We start from the raw sequence: 21316 nt of genomic DNA, 5'->3' as shown, positions 1-21316 counted from the left end.
GTGGCTCACGTCTGTAATCCCAGCACTTTGGGAGGCCGAGGCGGGCAGATCACCAGGTCAGGAGATCTAGACCATCCTGGCTAACGCGATGAAACCCCGTCTCTACTAAAACACAAAAAATTAGCCGGGCGTGGTGGCGGGCGCCTGTAGTCCCAGCTACTCGGGAGGCTGAGGCAGGAAAATGGCGTGGTCCCGGGAGGCGGAGCTTGCAGTGAGCTGAGATTGCGCCACTGCACTCCAGCCTGGGCAACAGAGCCAGACTCAGTCTCAAAAAAAAAAAAAAAGAAAGAAAAGAAAAGAAAAAGAAAGAGCTTGACTCTCTGCTGCTTGCCAGAACGTTGCAGCAGCTCTGAACCTCCGCCCTAACTTTAACCTGAGAGAGAAATGAACTTCTGCCTGGCTTGTGCAAATTTGGGACCTCTGTGTCTTGCAGCCAAAATGAATCAATTTCACTGTATTTACAGGAACCCAGGTTCACTTGCCTGACCTGAGAAGAGGGCACTCGGCACAGGTGAGGAAAAAAGGATGAGGCTGCCTGCGGAATGGGGCTGAAGCAGGGCTGTCTTCCTGACTGTGGTGGCAGAACCTTGACCTCTGAAAGGAATTGGGCCCCAATCCTTCAGATGTCTCCAGGTTTACAAATGTCTCCAAAGCATAATGTCTTTCCCCTTGCAATGCAAGACAGTATGACTTCTCAAGACTTGACTGCACTTGTGACAAGAGAAGGAGCGCAAAGTCAAGTTGCAATAGTGATGCCCACACATGGCTGGTCTCAGTCGTCTGCTGAGTGGCTCACTGCAGCACACTGTCCCATTGTACCCGCAATATAACTGACTGCAGCAAAAACAACACTTCAGCTGCTCGGAACCCAGGGCCACTCCCAGATTATTGATTCTTCAATCACTACATCCATAAATGCTGTGAATCTCCAATTCCAGGGGTCAGCAAACTGCAGCCTGGGGCCCAAATTCTAGCCCACTGTCTGATTTTGTACAGCTTAAGAGCTCTGAGCTATTTTCACGATTTTTAAATTAAATTAAATTATTATTATTTTTTCAGGCGGTGTCTCACTCTGTTGCCCCAGCTGCAGTGCAGTGGTTTGATCATGGCTCACTGCAGCCTCGACCTCCTGGGCTCAAGTAATCCTCCTGCTTCAGCCTCCTGAGTAGCTGGAACTACAGGCATGAGCCACCACGCCCAGCTAATTTATTATTATTTTTTTCTGTAGAGATGAGGTCTCCCTATGTTGCCCAGGCTGGTCTCAAACTCCTGGGCTCAAGAGATCTTCCTGCCTTGGCCTCCCAAAGTGCTGGGATTCCAGGTGTGAGCCACTGCACCTGGCCTTTTTTAAAAGGGTTAAAAGTCAGAAGAAGAATACTATTTCATGGCACAGGAAAATTTTCTGAAATTCAATTTTCAGCATCTGTAAATAAAGTTCTATGGGAATGCAACCATGCTGGCTCGTTCAGGTCTTGTCTCTGGACAGAGGCCATCTGGTTCTCAAAACCTAACATATTTACTACCTGGTGCTTGACAGAACAGGTCTGCTGACCCCTGTCCTATACCATCAAAACATTCACAAGTCAGAGTGTCTCAATTCCCAGGTTGAGCACAATTAGCATCTTCCAACTCGATTAACTGTCTCACTAAACCATAGCACAGATCTTGATAATGTATCCAATAAATAGGGCCAGCTCTGTGGGCCACTACAGTTGCACAGGCCATGGGTACACTCAATGGACAACTTGGTGGGTGTGGCAAGGGTGAGCCTTTCCCCTACCCTGATCCAGATACGTCACACTTTTTCTTGCTTTTGGAACGAGAAACCTTTCTTTAGTGCTTTGCACTGGACTCTGCAGTTACACAGCCAGCCTTGCCAATAAATACTCATTTTTTCATTTGCTATTATTGAAAGGCACTCCAGTTTTATCCCTCTGTGTCATTCTTCAATTGGTCATCTTTGTCCTGAAAGAACCACAAGGAAGTATTTCTTTCCTAGGGCATCTATGCAGAACAGTCTGGTAGTGCTGTGTAGTAACTGATGCTATTGAGTCCTGTCCGTGTTATGTCGCCCCAACCTTGACATACAAAGGAACATGCCTATCTGTGTGCAAGACAAGCAACAAGGGCTGAAAAGTTGGGCTCCTGGAAACAGCACTCAACAAATGACCCTTGGCAGTGAGGGTATAAAAACCCAGCTCTCTTGCCTCTCAGGTGGGATGACTCTGAGGCATGTTCTACATTGTCCCCAGAGGTCCCCAGAAGATTGGGCTTCTGTTGCCAGCAGTGGTCACAGGCTTGGGAATCCTTCTTCATTGGCTGCATTCCCTTCCCTGTCTCACTTCCTGACTCCCTTATGGGTGTCTCCTGGGATTAGCTGACACATATACTACTTGCACGCAAATCCTGTCTCTGGTCTGCTTTTGGGAAAGCCTAAATCTAGACGGTATCAAACTAAGAGCCCAGCTGAGGCATAAAGAAAACTTGCATAGATTAATATTTTAAAACAATGATAATTCAGCAAGACAAAGTGTGGGCATTTTTGCTCATTACTGCAGAATGTAACAGACTTTTTTCTCTTATGGTCTAAAAAGACGGTGCAGCTTTGACAAGATGGTAAAATAGAGGCACCGAAGTAGATATAATTAAGGTGTTTTTTTTTTCCTATTTGGTTCATAAATGTAACATGTGAAAGCTAAATCAATTGCTCTACAAAACAGCAATCTGACCCTTCTGAAAATAATATCTTTATGGAAAAAAACTGAGAGAAGAGAAGGGAATGGGCATAGGACAGCACATCACACTCTTGATTACCTAGCTAACTGGATCAGAGTTCTCAAGCAGAAAAGATTAAATATTGATCCTCAGTCTGGGCAGGGAGAGAACCCTGTGCTTTTCTGCTTCCCTTTTCCCTGAATCTGCATTTTTATCCTCTATATAGGGGGAATTTTCAACTCCCCTGCCATGTCCATGACAACTTTCCATCTCTTACAGAATAAATGATTTTTAGAAAAACCATCTTACTGAGATCATTTGCCTTAATTGACACTGAAAAAAAATTACCATGGCCCCCCTGCAGAGAAAATATATCTTTACATAAGTGCAAATGAAATGTGAATGTCAGGATTATCAGCTGTTAGCATTAAAACTTAATGCACATGTTCAGAGTTGAAATGGCTTTTATAATCTCTTGTAGTCTCAGGTGGATTTTTTTAAAAACATGATTTGTGTCTATTGTAACAGATGGGGAAGTCACTATTATATATATTAGATAAATGATAAAAACAAAATCAGCTAGATTTTAAAAGGTACTTCAAAAATGTGCTTCTCATTATGCTTTTCTTCTGAGTGTTCAGGCAGATAATTTTCATTTTTAACAAGGAAGCATATCCATTTCTTGTTATGACTTCTTAAAATATAAAATAGGCAATGGTGGTTCATTTCAGCCATTTTAATCTTTCTATTCACTTTTGTTAAGTAATTGTCAAACCCTAATCCATATTCATACTAAAAAATATAGATTTTTGTACTGAAGTTGAGGGTGATGTTTTCAGCATCATCAGATGCTTCCTGCAATAATGTTAGCTCCTGGCATGAATTTCCACAGGAATTTTTTTTTTTTTTTTTACATATTTGCAGAAGTATATCAAGCTTTCTTTACTGTTAATCATAAATTCAAAGGAGGACAAAGCAGCTAACTTTTATTATCAGGAGAGTTTCCAATCCTACTTTATAGAAGAAGCCAAGTTGAAAAGAGATTCCTTTTTAAGACAGACAGTATGGCGTTGGAGAGGAGAATAAAGTTAACATCTTGATTTCTGCCTTTTAGTCATGCCTATTTGAGATTATAATGAAGTCTGCATCCCTCTTGAAAATGAAAAATAATCCAGAACCTTGACCATTTACTGGGTGCCATAGCTGCTGCTAATGGCATGGTTTGTAACTCAATCAGCACAAGGAAGAAAGTAACTGCTAATGCAGAACTGAGCTCAGCCAAGGTCAGAAGAGCCACCTGGCTGAGCCCAGCCCAAACTGCTGACCCACAGAATTACAAGCTAAATAAAGGTGACTGTTTTGCATCATAAAATTTTGGAACCTTTTGTTTAAAAAGCAAGAGCTGACCGATGCAAATACTTTTAAAAATTTTTTAATTTTACTATTCAAGAATGGTGCTCCGAAAATTATTTCTCAACTACTCAAAACCAGTAGCATTTTTAATTTAAAAAAATTTAATCAGCTGGGCGTGGTGGCTCATGCCTGTAATCCCAGCACTTTGGGAGGCTGAGGCGGATGGATCACCTGAGGTCAGGTGTTCAAGACCAGCCTAGCCAACATGGCAAAACCCCATCTCTACTAAAAATACAAAACTTAGTTTGGCATGGTGGCATGTGCCTACAATCCCAGCTACTTTGGAGGCTGAGGCAGGAGAATCACTCAAACCCAAGAGGCAGGGGTTGCAGTAAGCCAAGATTGCACCACTGAACTCCAGCCTGGATGATAGAACAAGACTCTGTCTCAAAAAAAAAAAAAAAAAATCCTTAAAAACAATTTTTTAAAGATTAAATGATCATAGAGGAGAAAAAGAAAGGAATACTATCAAATAGCACCATCTAAAACATAATCAGAGGCCCTGAAGGGTTAAATTGTTACATGGATCTAACCTTAAGATACCAGGTATTTATATAAATCACTTTCTTATTTAGAAGTGGCAGGCCAGGCGCGGTGGCTCAAGTCTGTAATCCCAGCACTTTGGGAGGCCGAGACGGGCGGATCACGAGGTCAGGAGATCGAGACCATCCTGGCTAACACGGTGAAACCCCGTCTCTACTAAAAAAAATACCAAAAAAAAAATATTAGCCGGGCGAGGTGGCGGGTGCCTGTAGTCCCAGTTACTCGGGAGGCTGAGGCAGGAGAATGGCGTGAACCCAGGAGGCGGAGCTTGCAGTGAGCCGAGATCGCGCCTCTGCACTCCAGCCTGGGCGACAGAGCGAGACTCCATCTCAAAAAAAAAAAAAAAGAAGTGGCATGATTGCTTTTTTTTTTTTTTCCTTTTTTTGGGGTGTGGGGGGGGAGGGGACAGGGTCTGGCTCTATTGCTCAGGCTGGAGTGCAGTAGCACCATCTCGGCTCACTGCAACTTCCATTTCCCAGGCTCAAGCCATCCTCCCACCTCAGCCTCCCAAGTAGCTGGGACTACAGGTGCATGCCACCATGCCTGGTTAATTATCGTATGTTTTGTGGAAACGGGGTTTTGCCATGTTGCCCAGGCTGGTCTCAAACTCGTGAGTTCAAGTAATCTGCCCACCTTGGCCTCCCAAAGGATTTTTATTTTTTATTTTTTTTGCATTTTAAAACTTGATGTTTAGGCCAGGCGTGGTGGCTCACACCTGTAATCCCAGCACTTTGGGAGGCCGAGGTGGGTGGTCACCTGAGGTCAGGAGTTCAAGACCAACCTGGCCAACATGGCAAAACCCCATCTCTACCAAAAATACAAAAATTAGCCAGGCATAGTGGCACATGCCTGTGGTCCCAGCTACTCAGGAGGCTGAGGCAAGAGAATCGCTTGAACACGGGAGGCGGAGGCTGCAGTGAGCTGAGATCGCACCACTGCACTCCAGCCTTGGTGACAGAGCGAGACACTGTCTCAAAAAATAAAAATAAAAATAAATAAAAAATCAAATTAAAAAGTTGAGGTTTAGTTTACCTATGGTAAAATGCATATGTGCAAATTGACATTTGGGCTGGGCACAGTGGCTCATGCCTATAATCTTAGCACTTTGGGAGGCAAAGGCAGGAGAATTGCTTGAACCTGAGAGTTCAAGACCAGCCTGAGCAATATAGTAAAATTTCGTCTCTACAATAAATAAATAAATGGACACTTGGATCAGTTTTGACAATGTGTACACCCACATAACCCACACTTCCATCAAAACAGAACATTTCTATCACCCAGACAGTTCTCCTGTACCCTTTTCTAGTCAATCCTCTCTCTACCCAGAAGCAACCACTGATCTGCCTTCTGTCACGAAACATTTTTTCCCAGAATTTCATATAATCACATTGTGTGTACTATTTTGTGATTGGCTTCTTTCACTCAGCAAGAAGCTTTGGAAATCTATCCTTGTGTGTCATTGCATGTATAGATAGATTATTCCTTTTTATTGCTGAGTGATATTCCACTCTATGGCTGATGTCACCATTCTCCTATTGGTAGACTACCTGGACTGCTTCCAGCTTTTGGTGACTATGAATAAAACTGCTATTAACATGCTTTCCTCAGGCTGTTCTAGCCATATACTTTAATTTCTCTTAGATAATTACCCAGGGGTAAAATTTTGGGGTATAGGATTGATGTACGTAAAACTTTTAACATACTTCCAGTTTTCCAGTGTGATTGCACTCTATAAATTCCTTCTGCAGTGTATGTGAATTCTGGTTCTTCCACCTCTTGGCCTTCCTTGGGCATGGTCAATAACATCAGCCAGGCCATGCATGTGTAGTGGTATTTCACTATGGTCTGAAAAAGTCATTTAAAGGTGTTTCTTGCACATAAGGGCTAAGTAACACTCATTTCACCAAACAATAATGATTTTGGAAAAATAATTGTCAGGATAAATAATTGTTTGGATTGTAATTGTCAGGCTGGTCTTGAACTCCTGGCCTCAAGCTATCCTCCCACCTCAGCCTCCCAAAGTGCTGGGATTATAGGCATAAACCACCACATCCAGCTGAGAATCTAGTTCTTAACACAAGTATGCATCTAACCACATCACATTTTTAAATAGTTATGTGGCAAACCCATACATCTTATCTCAGTGCAACATGGCTTCTAAGTATTCCAGCACAAGACTAAGCACCACTGGGACATGTACAAATAAAAAATAGACAGAAATGGGGATGTTGGGGAGGGGGAGGAGGAGTAAAGACCAGAAACTAGGTCACTGATTAGTCAGTGTACATTAATCCAGGATTAAATGTGTGTTAGGCCTCTTCATCTTCTACTGTTTTGCTTTAGTCATGGGGTGATAGTTGCACCTGGTAATTTAGTTTATTCAAACATTTATTAAGCCCTTACCTTGTGCTGTCAATTGGGAATATGGTGACCAACAAGGCAGATACTGTTCCTGCCTTCATAGAGGTTACAGTTTAGTGGGAGAAACAGGACAAATAGTAAGGAATTCCAGGACAGTGCAGTGGAGGCTGTGATCAGGGCAGTGCAAAGGGGGACCTATGTGGGACATTAGGGGTCAGAAGTGGCTTCCTAGAGAGAATCCAAGAGGGCGAGTGGCTTAGGTGAAAAAATATAGTGTTCCGCAGGGAGAAGACAGCATATAAGCCAAGTGAGAGGGTGTGGTGTAACAATGCATAAGCATAACAACATTTCCGTCACATAGGCCAGTGTTTCCATGAGACTATAATAGCATATTTTACTACACCTTCTCTATGTTTAGCTACATTTAGATTCACAAATACTCACCATTGTGTTGCAGCTGCCTACGGTGTTCAGTACAGTCACATGCTGTGCAGGTTACTAGCCTAGGAGCAACAGGCTAGACCAGAGAGCCTAGGTGTGCAGTAGGCCCTATGAACTAGGTTTGTCTAAGTCCACTCTGTGATGTTCACACAATGACGAGATCGCCCAGTGACTCATTTCTCAGAACATATCCTCCTCATTAAGTGACACCTGGCTGTATTACATCAGAAGCAAGGAGGACCATATCTGTGGTGGGCAGGGCTGATCTTGAAGATCTTGTCAGACGTGTTAAAAACCCGGACATTTCCCAGAGAACAATGGGAAGCCATTGTTTGGATTTACGAAAGAATGTGAGTGGTATCATAAAATGGTACAGCTGCTCTGGAAAACAGTTTGGCAGTTCCTTGATTTGTTAAACATAGAATTACCATATGACCCAGGAATTCCACTCCTGGGTATGTACCCAAAAGAGCACCAGTACTCAAACAAATATGGATACACAAATGTTTGTAGCAGCACTATCCACAATAGCCCCAAATGGGAAACAACCCAAATGTCCATCAGTAGGTGAATAGATAAACACAATGTGGTATTACAATGGAATATTATCCTGGTATAAAAGGAATAAAGTACTGATATATGCTACAATGTGGATAAACCTCAAAAATATTATGCTAAGTAAAAGAAGCCACACTAGAAAACACATTGCAAAATTCCATTTATGTGAACTATTCAGAGTCAGCAAATCTATAGAGACACAAAAGTGGATTCGTGGTCGCCAGTGGCTGCGGGTGAAGGGCAACAGGGAGTGACTGCTTAATGGGGGTGGCGTTCCCTTTGGAGGTGATGAAAATATTCTGGAAACAGACAATTGATACTAGCACAACATTGGGAATGTACTAAATGTCACTGACAGTTTTCTGTTGTGTATGTTGTACCACAATTTTTAAATGAGATTTGTGTTTTTACATCACAGGGAATTAGGGGCTATAAGACTAGAGTCAGAAAGCACAGTTAAGACCATTTAATTCTGGGGAAAACAATAGTAGAATAGTAGTTAGTGGTGGGAGGAAGTTCACAATTGGAAGTAACATTTAGAAGTGATGACAGGGCTTAGTTACTGGGTATAGTGGTGTGTCCCTGTAGTCCCAGCTACTTGGGAGGCTGAAGTGGGAGGATCACTTGAGCCCAGGAAGTTGAGGCTGCAGCGAGCTGTGATAACGCCACTGAACTCCAGCCTGGGCAACAGAGTGAGATCCTGTCTCTAGAAGAAGAAAAAGAAATGATTTTGCTTTTCTCACATCTCTTTTCCCTCTTTAAACTGGCAAGTGTGCATCTTACTCTTGGGCAGTGTAGATTTCCACTTTATACTTCACTGTGTATCCCAAGCACTCTGGCTTTCTGCTGATGGAGCCAGGGGCTGAGTCCATATGGAAAAACTTATCAACCAGTCCAAAAAGCTGGGCTACCCTTTGGGCAACCCTCACCCCATGCTGACACAAACTGAACTTTTCCAGGACTACACGTTTAGAATTGTAATCTTCAGTGAAAGTTACAATTTTTCCATACGTTTAAAATTCATCTCGCGGGAAACAGTCATATCATAAAATCGACCAAAGTGCCCCATGATTCACTCTGTGTCAGATCCCACGGTAAGTGCTTTACAGCAGTTAGCCCACAGGACACGCTAACAATCTAGTGGAGAAGGGAGAAGTCTTAACGTTTGATCAGCTGAGGAAACCAAGGGGTTCAGATACACCCACAGCGAATAAGAGCCGGGGTGGGAGTTTGAGCGTACTTCTGACTCCAAAGCTCGTATTCGTCACCTCCTTGTTCCGCTGGGTAGAAGACAGGGTAGACCCACCTGAATTGCAGGAGCTGATTTCTGCTTGATCAGATCCTAATCTCAAATTTTCAGAGGCCCAGAGCTGACCAGGTGTGGTGGCTCATGCCTGTAATTCCAACACTTTGGGAGGCTGAGGTGGAAAGATCACTCAAGCCCAGGAGTTGGAGACCAACCTAGACAACACAGTGAGACCCCGTCTCTACAAATAATAAAAATTTAAAAATTTGGTTGGGTGCGGTGACTCATGCCTGTAATCCCAACACTTTGGGAGGCTGAGGCAGGTGGATCACCTGAGGTCAGGAGTTCCAGACCAGCCTGGCCAACATGGTGAAACCCCGTGTCTACTAAAAATACAAAAATTAGTCAGACGTGGTAGTGCACACCTATAGTCCCAGCTACTCGGGAGGCTGAAGCAGGAGAATCACTTGAACCCGGGAGGCAGAGGTTGCAGTGAGCCAAGATTGTGCCACTGCACTCCAGCCTGGGTGACAGAGCAAGATTCCATCTCAAAGTAAATGAATAAACAAACACAAATAAATAAATAAATACGAATAAATAAATAAGCCAGGAGTGGTGGTGTGCCTGTAGTCTCAGGAGGCTACTCAGGAGGCTGAGGTGGGAGGATCGCTGAGCCCAGGAGTTCAAGGCTGCAGTGAGCCATGATCACACCAGTGCACTCCAGCCTGGGTAACATAGCGAGGCCCTATCTCTTAAAAAATTAATAAAAATTTTTAAAAAGGGCCAGAACCCTGTGAGGAATTATCATCTTTTGTTTATTTATTTCTCTTCCCTCACTCCTCTCCCTAAGGTAAACAAGAGCTGAGAGAAAAGCCCCATTCAACCTGGAGGCTCTCCAGAGGTTAATAACGTCCCAAGTCAGGGAGCTGCAAACCTGTTCTGTAAAGGACCAGAGAATAAACATTTTAGGCTTTGCTGTCCATGCAGTCTCTGTTGCAACTACCCAATTTTGTCATTGTAGCCAAAAGCAACCACAGACAATGTTACAAGAATGGGTGTGGGTATGTGTCAATAACATTTTATTTACAAAAATAGGCAGCGAGCTGGATTTGACCCATGGGCAGTAGCTAGCCAACCTCTTCTAAACCAAGGGTTTGGGATCATGTTTTGATTTTTTTTTATTTAATTTTCTTTTCTTTTTCTTTTTCTTTTCTTTTGAGACTGAGTCTCGCTCTGTCCACCAGGCTGGAGTCCAGTGGCGTGATCTTGGCTCACTGCAAGCTCTGCCTCCCGGGTTCACACCATTCTCCTGCCTTAGCCTCCCGAGTAGCTGGGACTACAGGCGCCCGCCACCATGCCTGGCTCATTTTTTTGCATTTTTAGTAGAGACGGGGTTTCACTGTGTTAGCCAGGATGGTCTCAATCTCCTGACCTCATGATCCGCCCGCCTCAGCCTCCCAAAGTGCTGGGATTACAGGCGTGAGCCACCACGCCCGGCTTAAAATTTAATTTTATTTTCTTAGAGACAACTTCTCACTCTGTCACCCAGGCTAGAGTGCAGTGGCATGATCACAGCTCACTGCTGCCTTAACTCCTGGGCTCAAGCAATTTTTCCACCTCAGCCTCCTGAGTAGCTGGGACTACAGACACATGCCACCACGCCCAGCTAATTTTAAAACTTTTGTAGAGTTGAGATCTCACTATGTTGTCCAGGCTGGTCTTGAACTCCTGGACTCAAGTGATCCACCCGCCTTGGCCTTCCAAAGTGTGGGGATTACAGGCATGAGCCACCGTGCATGGAGGGATTTTATTCATCAGTGGTCTGCCTGGTCCTCACTACCAACATTATCCAGGAGCACTGAGTGGTTGCTGAGGAAGTAGCTGTGGGTCAGGGCCAACATCGCAATCCCTGCTTTGCTCCACAGCAGTGTCATGATCATGACTGTCCTGTCATTAAGTGATCAGATATCACTGAGGAACCAGCCTGGTTAGAGGCTGCTCACTTATGTTCCAGACAACAGTGTGCAGCCCCTGCCTCCAGGCAAAGGAGAAGAAAGGAAAACCATTCAACAAATTAATTCTTTGGTCCTCAGCAATTATACCAGCCAGGACTCGTGAATTATTTAAAACTAGAAATTAATTATTCAATGAGAGTTCGCCAGAAGCATTTCTGGCCATACAGAGGAAAGCAGGCCAAGCTATTGCCGTGGAATTCAGATGCAACAAAGCAAGTATCCGAGCTTCCTAATGCTGGTCAGGCCTGGGAATGAGCCTGGAGAGTGGGGCACACTCAACCACTGCGTGTTTCCAGAGAGAAAGGGGGTGAATAGAAAAGATAGAAAATTCACCAACTATGTGAGTGTAAATGCCCCTTGCTGTTTGCAGACCAAGACTCTGAGTGATCAAGACTTCATTGTACACTTGGCTTTCCTCTGTTATAATGGAGGCTTTGAGAAAATGCAATTTTTATTTTATTTATTTAGTTTTTGGGACAGGATCTCATCCTGTCACCCAGACTGGAATGCAGTGGTTTGAACATGGCTTACTGCAGCCTCAACCTCTGGGCTCAAGCAATCTTCCTGCCTCAGCCTCCGGAGTAGTTGGGACTACAGGTGTGCACCACCATGCCTGGTTAATTTTTTCATTTTTTGTAGAGACAGGTGTCTTACTTTGTTGCCCAGGCTGGTCTTCAGCTCCTGGCTTCAAGCAATCCTCCCGCCTCAGCCTCCCAGAGTGCTGAGATTACAGGCATGAGCCACCATGCCCAGTCAGAAAATGCAATTTTTAGACAAAGCTACATTAAGCACTGGCTTATCTTATTATGGCCTGCTGAACCTTTTTCTGATAAGCTGGAAGGAGCCGAAAATGATACCCACTGCCCGGTAAACTTTTTTTTTTTTTTTTTTTTTTGGGATAGAGACTTGCTCTTGTCGCTCAGGCTGGAGTGCAATGGCATGGCCTCGGCTCACTACAGCCTCCGCTTCCCGGGTTCAAGCGATTCTCCTGACTCAACCTCCCGAGTAGCTGGGATTACAGGTGCCCGCCACCACATGTGGCTAATTTTTTTGTATTTTTTAGTAGAGACGGGGTTTCACTATGTTGACCAGGCTGGTCTCGAACTCCTGATCGCAGGTGATCTGCCCGCCTCGGCCTCCAAAAGTGCTGGGATTACAGGCCTGAGCCACCGCGCCCAGCCCCGGGTAAAGTTTTTGCAGAGCACATCTATGAACTTATCCAATGAATCTCTTTGATGACTTACTTAGGAGTCAATGTTTTTCTACCAAATTTTTAAAAACTTTTCATTTTGAAATAATTATAGACTCATAGGAAGTTGCAAAAAACGGTACAGAGAAGCCTCCTGTGCCCATCACCCAACTTCCTGCAATAGTGGTATCTCATAACCATAGGGCATTTTGAACCCAGGAAATCAACAAAGGCTTAATACAATTAGTCTACAGACATCATATGGATTTCACGTCTTTTCATACACTCATGATATGCATATGTCTTTGTGTACAATTTTATGAAATGACACTGCAGATACAGATTCATATAATCCCCCACCACTATCAAGACACAGAACCAATCCCAGCACTTTGGGAGGCTGAAGCAGGTGGATCACTTGAGGTCAGGAGTTTGAGACCAGCCTGGCCAACATGGTGAAACCCCGTCTCTACTAAAAATACAAAAATTAGCTGGGTGTGGTGGCGTGCGCCTGTAGTCCCAGCCACTCAGGAGACTGAGGCAGGAGAATCACTTGAACCCAGGAGGCGGAGGTTGCAGTGACCTGAGATCGCACCACTGAACTCCAGCCTGGGCAACAGAGCAAGACTCCGTCTCAAAAAAAAAGAAGGACATAGAACCATTTTATAACCACAAGGGAAACCTCCCATGTCACCTCTTATGGTCCCATACTCCTTGTCTTTTCCCAACCCCAGACAATCAACGATCTGTTCTCCATCTCTATAATTTTGTTATTTCAAGGATGTTATATAAATGGACTCATAAAATATATGACCTTTGAGGAGATTGGCTTTTTATACTCAGTGTAATTCCCTGGCGATTCATCCAAGTTGTGTGTAAAAATAAATAGTATGTTTCTTTTTCATGCTGCAAATGTACCATCATTTGCCCATGGAAGGACATCAGGGCTGGTGGCATTTTTTTTTTTTTTTGCTATTAAAACTTCGGCTGCTATGGACATTCATGGGCAGGAGTTCATGTTAACCTAAGTGTTCATTTCTCTACTATAAATGTCCAAGTGTGACTTCCAGGTCACAGTGCTGTTTTCCAGGTTTCCAGAGAAGTTGCAACTAACTCTTAACAGCTTTATTTTTATCCCTCTATTTCAGTTCCAGAGAAAACTATATTTGCACACCTACTATTTGGGATTCTGATGAGATGTATCAGCAGCCTCAAAAATCTTGGAACACCTTGACTTAAGTGATTGAACATTAAACAATTCATTTATTCTACACAGAAATCCTGGATTAGAAATAATAGGTGATTGGTGCAAGAAAGAGAGAGAGAAAGAGCGAGCGAGTGAGAGAGAGAGAACTTCTAAGAGGTATTCATCAAGAGTCAAAGAAGTCCAGAAAACAATGTGAGCTTTCATTTGGCAGAGCTCTGGTGAGCAAGAATTTCCCAAGCAAGCATGGATAAGGTGTGACTGGATGCCTTTATTTATGGGATTTCTTTGCAGTGCCTGCTGGAACTCAGAATCACTAATGAGAATCAACATTTGTATAGACAGCAGTGTTTCCTGTCCAATCTCTTTATGTTGGCCTCAGATCTGAGACTTGTGGCTTGGGCTGTGGCATCTGTTAAGACTGGCCAAAGTGCGTGGCTCCCTCCCTCCCAGCTCCTCTCTCTCATGACCCTTAGTCACATTTGCTTGGGTTGTTTTGCTTTTTGTTTTTCTTAGAGACAGGGTCTCTCCTGTTGCCCAGGCTGGAGTGCAGTGGTGTGATCATAGCTCGCTGCAGCCTCCAAACTCCTGGGCTCAAGGGATCCTCCCTGCCTCAGACTCCTGAGTAGCTGGAACTACAGGTATGCACCACCACACCAGTAATGCACACCACACACGTAATTTTTTATGTGTATTTTTTGCAGAGACAGGGTCTCGCTATGTTGCCCAGGCTGGTCTCAAACTCCTGGACTCAAGTGATCCTCTCACCTTGGCCTTCCAAAGTCCTGGGATTACAGGCGAGTCACTGCACCCAGCCTTGCTTGGGTTCTTTTGACATCAACTCTTCCTTCATGATGAGTAGGGGGAAAAAATGCGCGTACTGCCTTCAAGGTTAATTTTGCACTGTTTTGATTCATTGTTGGTTTTCATTGCCTGCAGTGGAAATTTAGCAACGATTTTTACACACCAGGGGGAAAACAATGCTGAGTAAGAAAGTGTGCTTTTAATGACTTGCTTCTTGCTAGCAAAGAAATATTGTGTCCCATGCTCCTGGAGGCAGGAGGGAGATTATCCTGGTGTGTGTAATTGCTGTGTGCATCTCCCCAGCAAGAAGTCTGGTGAGGAGCAGGACAGGGCGCAGCAGAAACAACACTCACCACATTCTCTATTTCCCCACCCGAATGGGCAGAAACATATCGAGGGCCCTGTTTTCAGTGCCCAACAGGCACGATTTCATTTTTTTTCTTAAATGCAGAGAACAAGAACTCTGTTTTGATTATGCCATAGCCCCATATACAAGAAAGTCACTGTTAAGGCCAGGCACGGTGGTTTACACCTGTAATCCCAGCACTTTGGGAGGCCGAGGAGGGTGGATCACAAGGTCAGGAGTTCAAGACGAGCCTGGCCAAGATGGTGAAACCCTGTCTCTACTAAAAGTTACAAAAGTTAGCCAGGCATGGTGGCGGGCACCTGTAATCCCAGCTACTCAGGAGGCTGAGGCAGAGAATTGCTTGAACCCAGGAGGTTGTTGCAGTGAGCCAAGATCGCACCACTGCATTCCAGCCTGGGTGACAGAGCAAGACTCTATCAAAAAAAGGACGAGAGAAAAGAAAGAAAGAAAGAAAGAAAGAGAGAAAGAGAGAAAGAGAGAAAGAGAGAAAGAGAAAGACAGAAAGAGACAGAGAAAAAGAGAGAGAGAGGGAGGGAGGGAGAGAGAGAGAGAAAGAAAGAGGAAGGAAGGAAGGAAGGAAGGAAGGAAGGAAGGAAGGAAGGAAGGAAGGAAGGAAGGAAGGAAGGGAGGGAGGGAGGGAGGGAGGGAGGGAGGGAGGGAGGGAGGGAGGGTCTGGGTGCAGTGGTTCACGCCTGTAATCCTAGCACTTTGGGAGGCCGAGGTGGGCAGATCATGAGGTCAGGAGATAGAGACTATCCTGGCTAACACAGTGAAACCCTGTCTCTACTAAAAATACAAAAAAATTAGCTGGGTGTGGTGGTGGGAGCCTGTAGTCCCAGCTGCTCGGGAGACTGAGGCAGGAGAATGGCGTGAACCCAGGAGATGGAGCTTGCAGTGAGCCAAGATCGTGCCACTGCACTCCAGCCTGGGCAACAGAGTGAGACTCCGCCTCAAAAAAAAAAAAAAGAAAGTCACTGTTACATAGTAGGTGTTCAATAAATATTTGTGGAATGCATTCTGCAGTCATTTGACAACAACAGAAAATATAATGATCTCACAGATCTTTGTCACTTGCCATTCACCTTATCAGTGTGGTGAAATGGTTATGAGCACAGAACGGAAGGATGAAACTAGCTGGGTCCAAAGACATCTCTACCACATACTAGCTACTTAGGCTCTTGCACTATAACTTCCTAACAGCAAATCAGGGATATAAACAGGACCTTCTCTACTGGGTTAAATTGGATCCCTTCCAAAAATATGTTACGTCCAAGTCCCAACCCCCAGTACCTATGAATGTACCTTTATTTGCCAAAAAAGGTCTTTGCCAATAGAATGAAATGCAGGTGATGTTGTACTGGATTAGAGTGGGACCTCATCCTACGGCTGGTATTCTTATAAGAAGAAGGAAATTTGGACACAGAAACAGAGGAGCCAGACATACACACAGGCAGTGAAGACAGAGACAGAGATTTAAGCTATGCTGTCACAGGCCGAGGAATGCCCAGAAGCGTCAGAAGATAGGAAGAGGCAAGGAAGGGTTCTGCACAGAGTGTGGCCCTTGATTTTGGACTTCTACCCTCCAGAATTGTGAGAAAATAAGTTTTTGGTTTGTGGTAATGTTACAGCAGTCACAAGAAATGAACACGCCATCCTCGTGGGATTATTGCGAGGATGGAATTCGCTGCTACTATGTCTAGCTGAGCAGACCCTGTTGCTGCCCCCAACTCCCATCTCCCCCCTCAACGCTGCTCCCCAGGCCGGCAGGACCCTGACTGTACTCAGGGGCCCACTCCGTCTCATCATGGGTCAAAGGATGCCAAGTCAACCCACAGCTCAAAGTGGTCCCAGTCACTCATAACAGTCCCATTTCCTTTGCTTATGATTGACTTAAACGTGAGCCCATGACTCAGTTCTGACCTTGAAGCTGGGAAGGGATGTTGGCTGGGGGGCTTCTGGAAAAAGCCTGCTGTCTATTAGAAGAAAATAGGAAAAAACATAGTCCCTCTTCTGTCCTGGGACTTAACAATGTCTGGATGCAATAACCAGAACAGCTTTGGAAATCCGGCACCATACAGGGAGCCCCGCCAGAAAGCAGAGCCAAGCCACAAAGAAGGGCAGATAGGAGAGATGGAAAGGGTCTGGATCCTTGATTGGCACCATTGGTGGTGCCTACACCCACCTTCCTCTAGGCTTCCAAGAGTAGAGCTGCCATATGTATCTAAACCACAGCATAGTGCTCTAGTTATAGAAAAGTACCATTGTTCAAGCCAGTATGGATTGGGTTTCTGTCATTAACACTCAAAAGCATCCTAAGTGATACAAAAATCATTCACACAAAAATGGAACAATGATACAAAATGACACAATACATGGCCCAGAGTAAATGTCAGTCAGTGCTTTAAAAAAAATGACCAGCCAAACAGGGCACAGTGGCTCATGCCTGTAATCCCAGCACTTTGAGGGGCCGAGGAGGGAGGATCACCTGAGTTCAGGAGTTCAAGACAAGCCTGGCCAACATGGCAAAACCCCGTCTCTACTAAAAATACAAAAATTAGCCAGGCGTGGTGGTGTGCATCTGTAATCCCAGCTACTCGGGAAGCTGAGGCAGAAGAATCACTTGAACCCGGGAGGCGGAGGTTGCAGTGAGCAGAGATCAAGCCATTGCACTCCAGCCTGGGAGACAAGAGCAAAACTCTGTCTCAATAATAATAATAATAATAATAATAATAATAATAATAATAGCAAGCCAGTCATGATGGCTCACACCTGTAATCCCAGAGCTTTGGGAGGCCAAGGTGGGAGGATCACTTGAGTCCAAGAGTTCCAGACCAACCTGCGCAACCTAGTGAGACCCTGTCTCTATAAAAAAAAAATTAAAAATAGCCAGATGTGGTAGTGTGCACTTGTAGGCCCAGCTGCAGGGAAGGCTGAGGCAGGAGGATTGCTTGAGCCTGGCAGGTCAAGGCTGCAGTGAGCTATGTTCACCCCATTGCACTCTAGCCTGGGCAACAGAGTGAGACCCTGTCTCTAAAAAAAGTAAAATAAAATAAAAACAATAACAGGCAAAGATCCCAGATGGTAGACATTAAGATAGTGCCCACCACATGGAGGCAAGCCAAGTACTGGGCAGATGGGGAAAGAGCCGTGGAGTAGAATCAAGATGTTCTTGTTGCACACAGTTTCTCTCTGTTTCCCTTTAATAAAATTTGGTTTCAAATGCCACTCCATCTCAGCCATGTTATGGGTGCTGTGGGATATTAGCGAAAGGTCCACGCTTCTATTGTTGGCCAGAGTGTCTCTTAGGCTTTGTGGATGGGGCAACAGTATCCAGTGAAAAATCCCCAAGGGGAAGGTAAATGCCAATGATACAAACCCAGGAACGTATTTGGCAATATCTGAGAACAGTTTAAAGCTTATACTCCTCTGCTCCAACTATCCTTCTTTGAGAATCCTCCTGCAGTAATACCTATGTGCAAAATAACGCATATGTAGAGACATTCATTATGCCATTGTTTGAGTAACAAAAGGCAAGAAATAAAGGAAATGTCCACCAATAAGGGAGCGAGTGAGCTGAGCAGTGCAATGCAGCAGCCATAGAGTGAAAACGCCTTATATACACTGATACCAAACCCTCGCCAAACTTATTCTAATAGGCAGAAAGCAGTTATGCAATAAAAACAAAGCAGTGCTGCTGGGCATGGTGGGGCACGCCTGTGGTCCCAGCTATCAGGAGGCTGAGGTGGGAGAATCGCTTGAGCCCAGGGGTTCTGGGCTGTAGCATGCTATGCCAATCAAGTGTCTGCACTAAGTTTGGTACCAACATGGTGATTTTGGCCTGATGCAGTGGCTCACGCCTGTAATCCCAGCACTTTAGGAGGCAAAGGCACACAGATCACCTGAGGTCAGGAGTTCGTGACCAGTCAGGTCAACATGGCAAAACTCCATCTCTACAAAAAATAGAAAAATTAGCCTGACGTGGTGGCGGGTGCCTGTAATCGCAGCTACTTAGGAGCCTGAGACAGGAGAATCACTTGAACTCAGGAGGTGGAGGTTGCAGTGAGCTGACATGGTGCCACTGAACTCCAGCCTGGGAGACAAGAGTGAAACTCCAACTCAAAAAAATAAATAAATAAAAGATAGATAGATAGATAGCGACCTGCCGGGAGCAGGGGATCATCAGGTTTCCTAAGCAGGGGTGAACTGCCCCAGGATGGAAATGAAACAGGTCAAAACTCCTGTGTTGATCAATAGTGGGAGAGCACCTATGAATAAACACTGCACTCCAGCCTGGGCAACATAGTGAGACCCTATCTCTAAAAATATTAATTAATAATAATAATTAAAGGATTATGCATAACAATAAAATTCAGAAAGATTTTTGAGAGAGGTGATATGATTATTAGCAAAAGCATTTACATTGGAAAAAGCATAGGATTGCAAACTTTAGATTTTAGTCGTTGTTCTCCTGAGATGGGAAAAGGCTGTGATTCTTCATCTGAAGAGTCTTATCTTGGGTACTACTTGCCATAAATGACGAACTGTTTAAATCGGAAGAGGAGCGAACTGAATTACATTGGTCTACACGAACTGAAGCAGGTTAGATTGAAAGGATTGTTGACAAAACGAAAAATTAAAAAGGGTAGACAGAGTATTTGGTTCAGTGAAAAGGCTACAACAGCAAGGACGACACTTGGGAACCAGAGCAGCACCTCATGAACTGTGAGGAATACATCCACGACTTCAACAGACACCACACGGAAAGGCAGAAAGAGAGCACACTGACCAGAACAAACAGTTCCACTCCCAACAATGCTAGGAAACAAATCTCCAGATCCACAAACAGCAGCTTTTCTAAGACCCCTCCTAAGGCACCAGTGACTGGGAGAGACCACGAATCCAAAAGCAGCCAGCGGTTTGCTGCCAGCCAGCAGTTCAGGAAGAGCAGAGCTCTGTCTCACTGCAGCCAGACAAAAATGGACCTAGTGAAATCAGGTATCAAGATCCTCATGTCTAAGAGCCCCATTAAGCAGGATGCACCGGATGGCTTTCAGAGCGAGAGCCCCAAAAAACTGGACTCCGAAGACAAGGGTCAGGAGGAATCGTAGTGCCCAAAGTGGCAGTGGAAAAGCCAGACAAAGCTTTACTGGGCCCTGGTGCTGAGCAGGCCAGGATGGGGAGCAAGCTTGGATACACCTGCTAGTGCCTCAGGTGCATGGCCCCGTGACTGCAGCCATGGCCACAGGCCTACTTGCTAACAGGAAAGGTACATCTACGTTCATGGATGCATTAACAGCCAGTGGGACAACCGACACACAGACATCTGTTACAGGAGTGAGTGTCAGCAAAAGGAAATTTATTGACAACAGAAGAGAACAGCCTTTTAACAAACGATTGCGTTTCAGTGTGAGGCAAACAGAAAGTGCCTACATATACAGAGTAATTGTGCTCGGGACACAAGATGGCTTCACCACATCTTCTTATTCACTAGATAAACAGGGAATAACTCAGTACATATAACTGTAATGAAAAAAGTCTACCAGCTCTGAGAACAACCACTGCCGATCACAGCAAGCTTGTACTGTTCAGCACCTTTAACAGCGTCTTCTGTTGCGGACTTGACTTTGTTAATTTTATACGGTGTTTCACAGATGACAGAAAAAGAGAAAGGAGTGAAATGGTAGAACCTATCAGAAACTTCGTGAATAATCTATGGCCATACCACTCTGAAAGAGACAGAAAAAAAGAAAGGGTTAAACAGGCAGAAGTTAACAGAAACTTCGTGAAAAATCCATGGCCATATAACCCAGAACCCGCTCAGTCTCTTCAGATATCAGAAGCTAAGCACCATCGGCCATGTTTAGGGCTTCAACGTAAGGAACTTTATGAATACTATTATTGAGATGAAAAAACTGTTACTGAAGTGAAAAAAGTTATCAAAAACATCGTGAATAATCTACGACCATACGACGCTGAACATGACAGAAAAAGAGAAGGCATTAAAATGGCAGAACCAACTAGAAACAGTGAAAAATCTACAAAAGCACCAAAGCGAATGCTCCCAATCTCGTCTGCTCTCTGAACTACAGAGTAGACAAGATAAGGCCCAGGGTCCGGCCTGCTTCCTGCGGACATTGGGGGAACGTTGTAAATGCAATCACGCAAATTAAGCTGACTATTAAGAAGCAGTAAATGGTCCAGACATTCGACTAACAGCATCTGCATTACCTGTTTGTGATATGCTTCAGGCTAATCAAAACGCTTGGTTTCCAACACCCTCTACAACCTTCAGACAGATCCAGGGTAGGTGATGTAGCATTATAATTCCGAAGATACAGGACGACCGGCTGCAAGTAAGAGGCTGCTCAGTGGGTTTCAGCTCATCACACAGGAGGCATTTAGCAATGGCCTTTTCTCCCAGGTGTTTAGGTCCTGGACTTTCACTCAGGGGACCGGTGGC

The 21316-nt window shown here is 44.6% G+C and overlaps 1 pseudogene; it reads left to right on the top strand.

Annotated features, from left to right (window-relative positions):
* The window catches only part of LOC139360699 (chromodomain Y-like protein), a 31998-nt pseudogene extending 10924 nt beyond the window's left edge, over nucleotides 1-21074 (top strand).
* The last annotated feature ends 242 nt before the right edge of the window (nucleotides 21075-21316 follow it).

This window comes from Macaca nemestrina, chromosome X, assembly GCF_043159975.1.
Source record: "Macaca nemestrina isolate mMacNem1 chromosome X, mMacNem.hap1, whole genome shotgun sequence".
NCBI lineage: Eukaryota > Metazoa > Chordata > Mammalia > Primates > Cercopithecidae > Macaca > Macaca nemestrina.
The sequence above is the reverse complement of the archived record's forward strand: the minus strand, read 5'-3'. Positions and strand labels throughout refer to the sequence as shown.